Below are 12,543 nucleotides of genomic sequence, written 5' to 3'. Positions count from 1 at the left end.
CAACATTTTCACACCATTCATAGCAGGGACTGACTGCATAAGGATTGGCATTACTAGCATCACTCATACCTCAGTCACTTTCATATTGTCAAAGCCAAGGATAAGACTGAGACAGATCTATGAAAGTAACAAACTTGCTCTAGCCTATACCAGAAGACATAGTGCACTGTAAACACTAGGTCCTGCCAGCAAAGGCATGAATTTACTGTAGGTGGTATAAATTCTGAACCAGAGCCAAGCTCTTACCTACTGTTACAATTTCCTAATTTCTATCATTCTTTCTCTTAACTCTATCTTGAACAGCACCACTGGCTACGGTGGTGGAAAAGAAAATATTTAGTATTCTGTTTTGCGAGAAAAATGTTTGATAATTGTTTTTAAGCTGAAGATGTATTTATCAAAGGTTCTGTATCGATGCATGTGTTCCTTCTTATCATGACTTCAACTCCTGCGTACACACTTGTTAATCATACATGGAGGGAGTGGCAGAGAAGCGATAAGTTGCATTGTCGGGCTGTTCCTCCTGCTTCTATCGGCTTCATTCCAGCTCCGGGCATCTTGGGAAGAGGAGGCAGAATGGTTATCTAGTTGTACTTCCTCTTAAAACGAAAATCACCATCACCACCACCTTGGAAGGAGGAATAAGGTAAGTGTATGTGAAATATGGAGAGAGGTGTTTAAGATCTGAATGGGGTGACTGTACTTATTACAAAGACAAATCATACGTGACGTGGTGTGGCTTATTATTATCATTATACGTACATCTGTTACGCCTTTCTGCGTTCAGTCTGCAAGATTCTGTGAATCAGCTAAATGTTGTAACTAGCTACGGGGCCTCATTTATTGTAGTTCCTTACCTTTAATGTTTAAATCATAAACCATCTAAGCCCAACCCTCGTCACCTTGTTCCTCTACTTCTCTTATCCTCCATGACCGAGCAACCCATCATCCTCTCCTCACCCACGGTATCCCCTGCCTGTCGTGAGAGGCGATTAAAGGGGCCTAGGGGCTCTCAACTTGGAAGCATGGTTTGTTGACCTCGGGGCCGTTACCTGAGTCCTAGCATCGCCTATACTTACTTGCGCCAGGCTCTTCACTTTAATCTATCCTATCTCACTCCCTTGGTCAACTCTTGTTCTTTTCCGACCCCGACGGTATTATGTACCAATGCCTATGGAGTCTTTCATTTTCACGCCTTTCGTGGCTCTTGTCTTTCTTTGGCCGATGTCTTCATTTCCTGAGTGTCGGGCCCCTTTCAATTTTTCTCTCTGATTAATGTTAATAGTGAACGGTTGCCTCGTTGTACTCCTCTTAAAACAACTGTGAACAATGCAATTGTTCGTCACTTAATAACTAACTAACTAACTAACTAAATAAATAAATAAATAAATAAATAAATAAATAAATAAATAAATAAATAAATAAATAAATAAATAAAAATAACAACCAGTACCACCCCAGGAGGCCCCGGGTTCGATTCGCAGCCAGGACAAGGATTTTTACCGGGATCTGAGGGCTGGTTCGAGGTCCACTCAGCCCACGTGATTACAATTGAGGAGCTGTCTGACGGTGCTGACCACACGACACCTCATAATCTGCAGACTTTAGGGAGCGGTCGCTTGGTAGGCTAAGGCCATTCGGTGTTGTAGCACCATGGGGTTTACCATCACCACCACCCCACCATCCAATATTCTTTTTTTCTTTTCTTTTACAAGTTGCTTTACGCCGTACCGACACAGATAGTTCTTATGGCGACAATGGGATAAGAAAAGGCTAGCAGCCTAGCATTTGCCTGGTGTGAAAGTGCGAAACCACGGAAAACCATCTTCAAGATTAACTACAGTGGGTTTCGAACCCACTATAGCCCGAAACTAAGTTCACAGCTATGCGCCCATGACCGCACTGACAAATCGCTCCTCCTTTCGCCTCACATGACCCCACTACCAAAGCCGGTTTCTTGTGCAGCTTCATCCATTGAATTCATTCCCTACCCTGCCTTCACTCTCTCATTCTGAGTACCCTCCTGCCATATTTTCCACCCATTTGTACCAGAAATAAATTTCGCTACTTTCTTGTTTGTTACTTATAACTTGTAAATAAGACATTCTAAGTCCATCGTGCTTGAACTCCCTTGCAGCAAAGTTGGTTTGAAAACAGCACGGTGCAAAGATAGTTGGGTCCATGAGCTGCCATCTTTCTTACGGAGTATCGTTGATTGCAACTGCGTGCTCACTCCATTAGCTTTTCTGTACCTTGATACAGTGTGGTTTACTGTACAACCATCCAGAGAGAAAATACTTGAAATGATCTACCTGTTCCACTTTTGTATCCCCGACCTGCCCTTGAATCATGTTAGGTTTCTTCCTTGCTGATATCAATTTAGCACTGGAAATGCTCATTTTATATCCTGCTGAGTGCACCGCCTTTCAAGATCAATGATATTAGATTTCACGCTCAGCACTGTCCGCCATTAATACCAATCGTCCGCCAAACTGCTAAGCTCATTTCCTCCTCGCGGCCATTTTACACCAATCATTAAATGAAGTAAAGCTAATGCAGTGAGTTCGCAGTTGCGATCAACAGTATTCTGTAAGAAGGAAGTCAGCTCCCGGAGGGAACTGTCTTCACATTGGACTGTTTTCAGACCAACTACATCCTCCCTAAGAAGAGACGAGTCGAACGAGAGGTGTGGCTGGATATTTTGTCTTGATGTACCATATCTGATTTTTCGCCCTCTCATACAGTATTGGGATATCTGCGTTGTAAATGGGCGTTAAAACCTCTTGCTGGTAGTAACCTATGTAGAGTCACCGTCACAATTTTAGCGACACGGCGAATGGTTAACTTGCCATTGTAGCAGTATCCAGCGATGATCACGAAACCCTTGAAAAACTTTCCTGGCATTATACAATGTCTGATAATATTTTTTGTCTCAAGGGCGGTAAATCGAGCTGGGTTTGTTAAATTCACTAAGGTACACATATGATTCGTCTAATGTCACAACATTTTCCTATCTGTCCCCTGCCAGTTAGCGTTAGTGCAACGTTCCGAAATGTGACGAGTCAACAGTTTGTGAACTTGGCGCTTCAGCCGCTTTTCTATTTGCATGTCCTTGTTGATTGTGGTGTTAATTGTTGAAACAGACATCCCCAACTTACGTGCGATAGTCCTTTGGGGAACAAGGTTATCCACTCTGACAAGGGCCTTCACATTCCTCACCATTTTCGGTGTACGGCTGGTGGCTGATCGTGGATTTACCTGTGTTTCCCCTCTGGAATTAAGCCCAGTCGGCTCTTGCCTTTCTTATTCACTACAGCACTGATCCCGTTCCTTGATATCAAGAAATCGCGCTTCTTGCACATTTGTTGGATTGAAGAAAAGCCATATTATCACAGGAAAGGGCTGTTATGTAGCCCTCCCAATAAGGTTAAATCCGCTATGGTATCGTTGAAGCTAATGTCACGAAACTCTACACACACGTTCTCAGTACTGACATGAATCATCTCTCTCCGTTTTGACGTACTCAAGTTGAGAATAGCGCCACCAGCGGCCTTCAAACTCTTCACCAGAGATCTCGAACGATCTTCTGTATATTGACTATTGTTGGTAATGGTGAGGTAGGGAGGCAGTGACCTGTGTTCTAGGTTTTCAAGATCTTCTAGTGGATATAGTGATATTTGGCTGAAAACAATGCAATTATTTCAAACTGTAAGTACTCATGTTTAAACTGACGTAAAGCATTTCAATTTAGCTCAATTAAGTGCTGTAGATCAGTTTCTAAACTGTAGGGAGATTCAGTGCAATCTATAACAATGTTTACAAAGTTGTTAGCAGCATAGAGTGTTAACATTTCTGTGGCGTCAAGTGAACTATCGATTGTGACAAACTACTACCAACTTCAATGTTCAATGTTTTCAGGGAGTAAACGTGTATTGCATTGTACCGATTGCAACGAGTACAGCCAAAATTACGAAAGTTTATCTGTACAGAGCACAAGTATTTCATCTTGTAAAATGGGTGTGTATGGAAATTGTTCAAAAGCTGTGGCAAGTCAGGATGTAAATGGAAAAACTCAGTGCAAGTTATTCAGTAATCTATTTCATAGTGCATGTGTAAATCTTACGGAAGAGAATGTGAAAAAACTTGCGATCCAATGATGAAATGTGGTTTTGTAGTAATTGTGAGAAAATTCCCCGTGGTAATGTGAGTGATCAGGAGGACAGTAAAGTTCTAGAAAATGAACCGAACTGCAAGCGAGATATATCGACTTCTGCGTTCAATTAGTAAAGAAGTTATGGAATCGTTTAAGAATCTTGAGGTAGAGCTCAGTAAATCACTGAATTCCGTTCATGAGAAACTGGAGGAAAGCTTTATTCTACTCAAGAGTCGTGGAGAAGAACTGAAGTCATGTAAGGAAGTTATTGAGAGCATTGAATCAGAGAAATGTGCATTAAAGAACAATATTGGCAACTTACAGCAACAAATAGATGATCTAGACCAATATGGAGGGTGAAATACACTGGAAATACACGGAATTCCTGAAACGCCAAATGAAGATGTGATCTCCTAGTGAAAAATGTAGGTCGGGCATTATATGTTTCTGTGACTGACACATGTCGTAGGTTAAAAAAGCCAGTAAGTCCACCTCACGCAGGAGTTATTGTGAAATGTTTTAGAAGATTTAACAGGGATATGTTTCACCAGAGGCGTAAGATAAAACGTAAATTGAGCCGTGCTGACATTGGACTTACCTCTGGGGAGGGGGGTCTATCTACATCAACCAAAATCTCACTTTAAACAGAAGGATTATTTTTAGTGAAGCGAGAAAGGTAAAAGGGAAAGAGATTTTGCATATCTATGGGTGGATAATGCAGGGAATATTAAACTTAGGAAGAAATCAAGTGACATTTATGTATATATTCTTAGAACGATTGGTTATGTTAAGAATTTGGTACCGTATGATGTAGATAGCTGTAAGGGATAAATTGTTATCATTTTACTGTCAGAATGTTAGAGGGTTGAACACCAGAATAAGTGATATACACAAGTGTACTTGCTAGTAATTATGACGTGCCATGGAGACAGAGTCATGGTCAAAGAAGAGAGTATATGATAGGGAAATATTAGATACAAGATAATGTTTTTCGGCGGGATCGTGTTCATAAGAAGGGTAGTGGTATTTTGATAGCTGTTGCTAAAACTTTTAAATCTGTTTTTGTAGAACTTGATGTAGAGAACATCGAATGTGTCTGTGCTTAAATTTAGGTTAGGTGGAAAGTTATATATCGTGGTAACTGTTCACTTTCCACCAAACTCTGATTTAGAAACTTATAATGTTTTCTTGCAGTACCTGAAAATATCGAATTCATACAACATTATAATGTTATTATAACGGATGAATTGAACTTACCTTTGATCATAGATAGTAACTGTAATTTACTTATCTGTGGACCAAGATACCTTGCTCTGGCTAATTTTATTGCTTTATTCAATCTGAATTCGTTTAATAACGTAAAAAATGCCAATGGTGAAACACTTGTTTTAGTCCTGCCCAACTATGTAGGAAATAATAATGTATTCAGAAGATTCTAATCATCCTGCTTTATATTTTGAACTGATTGTTAACATTGAGTAAGTCAAAATATTACCTGCCAGCATCTACAATTTCCAGGAGGCCGATTTTTATGAATTGTATGCATCGTTACAAAAATATGATTGGAATCAGTTACTAACGAGTAATGACCCTAATAATGCAGTAAGATATTTTTATGAAGTCCTTAATAACCTTTTCACAAAATATGTTCCTAAAAAGTGAACAAGAAAATAATGTACCGTTGTTGGTTTACATTAGATATAATTAAAATGTTGAAATTAAAGGAGACTCACAGGAATCACATGAAGCATTCTGAACAGTGTTCAGATATACAAACAATTAAGAAAAGAGCCTAAGACACTTATTGCAAGGGCATATAAATTGTATATATTACAGGCACAGAATAGTATAAAAAGGATCCGGTCACTCCATGTGAAATTTGTGCTGGAGAAAGTGGAGGAGGGCAGGTCATTTCCGGGTAATCCGGTTTACCTTGTCACCTTTAATTCCAGAAACACTCTCCAATATCATTTCATTTCATCTGTCAGTCATTAATCATCACTCCAGGGGAGTGCAACAGGCTTCGGCAGCCGGCACAATTCCTATCCTTGCCGCTAAATTGGGGCTTAAATATTTGCATTTCTGACCCTGTCGAATGAGTGTAAGAGGCCGTCAATTTTCATATTTTGCGACAACTTTGCCTGACAATTACGAGATAAGGCCCCACTAACAGAGACATATAGTGTATTTCACTGCCGTGCAGGGGAAAGAAACAATTCTGTGTACTTTGCGGTGCGATGAGGTGGTAACGGCAAGAGTGGATCAGATTTTGACCGCGTTCCGAAATTGTGATCGGATGACAGGTGGTGAAACTGACAGTAAAAGTAGGGAGGTGAACGTTGTGAGAATATTCGATGAAGAGGACATTAAACATGAAGTTTGCGGCGCTGTTTGAGTCTTACCCACCATAGTTCATCGTTCTCAGGTGTAACATGGTCGTAGCAAGTTAGGTGACATATACAGCGAACAGAGGCGTTTTGCGCGTGTTGCAATTTGTCATTGAAAAGTGAGAAAATTAGTCAGAGCGTGAAAGCCTGTCCACTGTTCAAGAGCGATTTAAGGAAGCCCTTGCTGAACGTGAATGGACATTTTTATGCTCAAATATTGGGCCTTGTAGCCTACCTTCAGCAGGAGAAAAGCAGTTAGGATGGAGAATATTCTGCACATGTCACAGTGCATTCAATATTATATCTCGAGTTTTGTGGATGTAACGTTCCACACTGATGTTTAGAGGGATACGGCGTCCAATAACTCACCCACGTCTATCTGACAATGATGTCATTTCTTAATTGGATTTTAATGTTGGTTGTCGATTGTGCCAGCACAATAATGTGGGGTATTAAGAACGGTGGAGGAGTGGAAATGTGTACCTACATGGTAGCCTAGAGGCTACCATCATAACTTACTGTCCAGGAAGCACTGGTCTCCTGTGACACATCTGAATAAGAACAAGTCCTTAGTATGTAGCAGCACATAGTGAACCTTCAGTTACTAGTGAGGGTGCCACTTTACCAATATGTAAGGGGTGACTTTTAATATAAAACTGGGCCATATGGCCGATATTTCAAAATATACGACCACAGCTCCAATGCGACATTGAAAGAGAAAACAAATACATGTGCACATACAAGCGCAACAAACAAGAGTCCTACCTTAAAATTAGGCCCAGTCTTGCTTAAGTAATTACAATCACAAACGCGTGCTAAGAGTCTCCGGATCTGTAGCTGCTAGAAATAAAGGAACTAATACAAAATCTGAATGAAATAATAGTTCTTTGTTTAAAGGAAAATCATTATTTAAATAAACTAAATAAGGATTACAATCATGAGGCAACTAAAAGAGTGATATTAGGTGCAATATTACCATTAGAAGGTACGAAGAACCTTCAGTGAATTCATTACTCGATATGAAACCTTAGTAACTCAACCTTAATAAAATTTCTGTAAGATAAAATTAATACCTTTCCAACTCAAGTGAAAAGATAATTCATTCCACGGAATGAATGAAATGAAATCTAGCTAATTTAAGAAATAATGTTTCACGTGAACTGAGGTAATCTAATAGTATTGTATCTTTAAAAAGGTTCACTTTCCTCTCTAAGTCGCACCGAAGAAGTAAATAATAAACTAATAATAAGGTAATTGGTATCTAACTCAAGGACAGATTGTGGCAGATGAAATTGTAATTAATTTACATCACAAGAATATCGGAAAATAGTGATCAACACCACCGCGAGCCATCATTCAGTCCAAGTACTATATTATATTCAATATTCCCCCCAAAAAACATATCACGATAATGATCAGCCATAGAAATCAAGGGCTCACCCCCTTCTGACAAGGAGAAGTAGAAGCCATCAAAGACATAAACAGACTAACAAAACATGACTACCTGGATGAATATTTAAAGCAAAGGGGTATTCAATTAATAATAATCTTCAAATTACCTAAGTTCGAAACCACAGAGTAATTATGTTTCCTCCTGAGTGGTTACATTAATGAAATAATAAGAAGGAGGTAATGAAAGAATTGGTTACCATCGTAGGAGATCATTTACATGTGTTTGGCCTTAATATGGCCAAGCTGACGACTCAATCAACATTTAAGATTTCCATCACAAACAGAAATGAGGTAATTATCTAATAATACCAAATAGGATTTTCGCCTAACCAAGTTTTTAAATTTTAAATGAAGTGTAATCCAAATGGTAACACCCAAATGCAGATATAATAGTAAACAAACACGAAGTTGTTATGCAACATAACATATAGAATTGAATAAACCGGAGAACTCATGATTGAATAGTTACAATGTGCGTAACAGTATTACAAGTTTTAAATGAATTCTTAAATGAAGTCCAATTATGATTTATAATTTAGCAACAATTAGAAGGAGTTAGAAGGTTATGTTGTCGCCCAAACTTCATTTGTCGTAAAGGCGATGTCTTACGCTTAGATTTTGTATGCTAACCATTTCGAAAATCTAATACAGTTATATCCAGGAGAATTCACAATTCGGAATAATAACAATTTAAAGCCATTTCAACACTTACTTGAGTCAGGACTTCAATTATTCAGTATCATACTTCCTGAGTCGAAATGAAAAATTATGTGACATATTCGATGGCGGATCCGTTAACCGGGATCAAACATTGTAGTAATACTCAATACTATTCCCGTTAAAGGGATTAAAACACGAGCGTGAAGCAACATGATAAAATTGCTTCCAAACTGGTTAGTGACAAAAGACAATCAACACAATGTCGATTTTCATACTATAATGTAAACCAAGACAACTACAATATCTCAGACCTTAACCGATCTATCGAAACTGTCCATAATGGCGGCAGCTGGAGTGCTAGCATGCGTTTGTTTTGATTTGTGTAAGCCGTGTTGTTGCCAAATATTTACGGAAATTTGAATATTTTAATCGTACATCATATTTATTTATGGTCTTAAGAAGGTTATAGATCCTCTTTCAGTGCCGTAAGAAGCTGTTTGTTCTCAGAGCTTATTTATTAAAAAAATATAGGTGGTGATTAGGTTAATGTTGATTCTCGTGTTCTTCTCTGAAAGTATTTTCTTCATTTTTAGTTACCTATGCAATATGTTTATGGTTTAATGTGCTGTGTGCCTGGATGTAAGTAAGAGCTTCAGTGTTCCCGTTTCCAACAGACCTAGTATTAAGGCAAAATTGGGTTAAGAGCATTCGTAAGGAAAACTTCGATACGAATCATAGGACTAATAATGTTATGTGCATTAATAATTTTATCATTTTTTAAATAAAATGTATTCTGAGGGAAGACATATACCTATAGAAGGTGGTGATCTAATTCCAGTGCCGCGCAAACTTCCGACGTTAAAACTAATGATGCCTATCCTAGCATTTACCCTATCAGCCAACGTACCTTACTACAAAGAAAATTAAATCAGTCCCAGAAAGATCCGGAAAATCATGACCAAGATTTATGATTTAGAGACTAAATTAATCTTAAACGGTGGTGCAAGAATGATGTAACTTAATTAATTTTCAACGTTTTACAGTGAACATGCGTAAACTAAACCTAACCCCATTTCCCGTGGGTTAACGTGAGGATTATGTTCTTTTTTATATAAAATACAATTATGCCATTAATTCAGATGAGTTTTAAGGTGACGAGTGCTTTAGACGGTCAAGTTTATCATACAAATATCGCTTGTACCTGCTCAACAATACAGGTGGATTTTGGAGGGTTGAAATTTTGTTGGGGAAATTTGTTTCCGTGTTTTACATAATGGGCTGTGGTTAATGGTAGTGTTACATAGTATTTCATGTAAGGTTAATAATGTACTTTGTTGACATCTACATATCGTACTTACTGACCGGAGATTCATATGCGAAATAATTTTATACTCTGTGTCTGTTTCAACCTGACGTTGATACAGTAATTCTCCCTTCGTTATTTTCCCCTCTGAAATTTCATTTAGACTTACAATACGCAATAACGCTACTAGATGGTGTTTAATTATCCATATTTTGAGTTAGTGAGTTGCATTTCATGAGGTTCGACTTGTGATATTTTCTTTAGGTGACTCGGAATAAACATGCATAACCTTTCCCTCAACCTCTCATATCGCACGCCGATGTCCGCCATGTTTTTTCTACATTAGGGTCTGATGTAATTGTAGTTGGTCTTGTGTAAACTTTTTCCAATCTCGTGATTCTTGATAGTTGCGCTTTCAGTCGCCAGATAGCAGAAACATGCAGACCGCAAATAAGCACTGGCACAGTGCATAGTGGGGCAAATACAAAACCATGACAAATATGTCCACTTGCAATACGTATTTGAAACTACTTGAACTTCATAACATAAAAATAAATGATCAAATAACTCTTGGGTTTCAACTTATGACATAAATCCTTTAAATTACCGACACCAGTTTCAATCAATGATTATTTAGTAATCAATCTGATTCCAAAATACCATTACATCCATTGGAGAGTTCCAAATTGTAGGTTGGGCTTCTGTACTACAAACAACATCTTCAGTGTTTAATTCACCAACTGATCGTACAATCCTTACTTTCTCTGCTCATGGCGTAGCTCCCGTACTCCTCAGCTGACTGGGGGACACAATAGAACAATTATGAAGCGGCCGCTGTGTCTGTGTCAACTGTCTCAGATGTTTCATTATGTGATCCACTGGCTATGGCACAGTACAATGCACACATTTCTTTTCTGAAATTTCTTAAAGTGGCCGGAGTCTGGACCGCACGTGGGCCGCTAAAAATACCCCCATTAAACCTGCTCTTAGGGGGACTGTTTATTGATTTGTGGTGTTATTTGTTCCAGACTTGGTGCAAACTGTGTGCAGCATTCTACGCATCACTGGCGGAACATGCGGAGATGAGGGCGTTGCAGTTGAAAGAAGAGAGGGGAGCGGTAGAAGAAATCGGGCGAAGTGGGGAAGAACAACCTGATGATGTGGGAAGAAGTAGTGAAGAAGAGAGAAAGAGAGAGAGAGAGAGAGAGACGATGGTAGAAAAATGTGAAGAGAAGTTTAAGAAGAGAGTAAAAGAGGGGAAGAGATCATGTAGAGACAGAGAGGAGGGTAGGTTATTGAGCAGCGAGAGCTGGAGTGTTGAAATATTTCTCGCCTGATAGAGAGAGAATGGTGGGACAGGTACCTCACTACTCAAGACCACAGCGCTCTCAATGTCAAGACTAGCGATGGTTACAGTCCACTCCGCCTAACTGTATGGAAGGGGCACCTTTAGGTGGTAAGGTATCTGACCACTCAAGACCACACTGGTCCCAATGTTAAGACTAGCGATGGTTATAGTCCACTCCACCTATCTGTAAGGAAGGGTCAGTTCGAGGTAATGAGGTCCCTCACCACCTCGAGGTGACCATGAGATGCAGCCCAGTTCGGTGGATTTTAACCATCACTAGTCTTAACATTGAGACTAGTGGGGTCTATTGTGGTGTTGAGTGACTGTAACAAGCAGTTCAGTCGTTTGGCAACAAGGGAGGGTAACTTCCTAGAGCAGTGATCACCAAAGAGAATCAGGGTTACAACGGTGAAGATCATGGAGTGGAATGCCGCTGGTATCAAGGACTCTCTGTTGTGTCGTGACGTAGAAGTGGGCTAACATTTGTACCAATGTAGATAAAATAAAGTGAGGTAATGCAACTGAAGGATGTCAGTTTGTTTTGATCCCAGTACCCATCTTCCTTGTGGGTATTAGCGGCTCACTACCTCCTTTGGCAGTGAGGAGTGCGAACTGCACGTTGGTATTGGACATACTTGAAAATAGCTTAGTGGTTGTAGCACCACTTTGAAATACCGTAGTCTCTATTGTTGCTCGTATTCTGCGAGCTGTAGACGGCATGGATAGAGGGCTACTGGCCAGCGCTGTAGAAAGACCCAGGTAAGTTGCCTTGACAGGAGAGGCCGCTGAAATGAATTATAGTACGTCCCCAACCACCACACAGCAGACATCCAGGTAAGTGACCTTGAGAAGAGAGTCCGTTGACGACACGTGAAATACGTTCATCCTATATCACACAATGACCAGGTAATTTAACTAACTTTCTCGTCTTTTAGAAACCTGTGAAATGAAATAGCACGTCCATTTGAGGTATTTGATTTATAATAAGAAACATTACAATGCACCCTTCTTTATTAACCGATGTTCCCATTGCATAAATACGACCATTATACTGTAGTCACCAAATTATAACCACCCGCACTGACCCCTGAAAGCTCACATATTACAAAAATACGTCTCGACACGCTCGTGAATGTTTATGCTGACGACTTCGCCCGCGCAATTTTACAGTATGTCTTGGAAGCGCACTTAGCGGAAAAAGGATGTGTTACATAATTCCGTCCGAGAACCAGTTCCATGG

At 39.5% G+C, this 12,543-nt stretch overlaps 1 long non-coding RNA gene across 1 annotated transcript; it reads left to right on the top strand.

Annotated features, from left to right (window-relative positions):
• The first annotated feature begins 480 nt into the window (after window positions 1-480).
• LOC136874702 (uncharacterized) lies at window positions 481-11,829 on the top strand. The gene is made up of 2 exons (XR_010860276.2): window positions 481-646; window positions 10,984-11,829. It is a non-coding gene; the product is annotated as an uncharacterized lncRNA (long non-coding RNA).
• Window positions 11,830-12,543: the final 714 nt, after the last annotated feature.

Source organism: Anabrus simplex, chromosome 5 (assembly GCF_040414725.1).
Source record: "Anabrus simplex isolate iqAnaSimp1 chromosome 5, ASM4041472v1, whole genome shotgun sequence".
NCBI classification, from domain to species: domain Eukaryota; kingdom Metazoa; phylum Arthropoda; class Insecta; order Orthoptera; family Tettigoniidae; genus Anabrus; species Anabrus simplex.
Note: the sequence above shows the minus strand (reverse complement) of the source record. Positions and strands in the feature narration are given on the sequence as shown.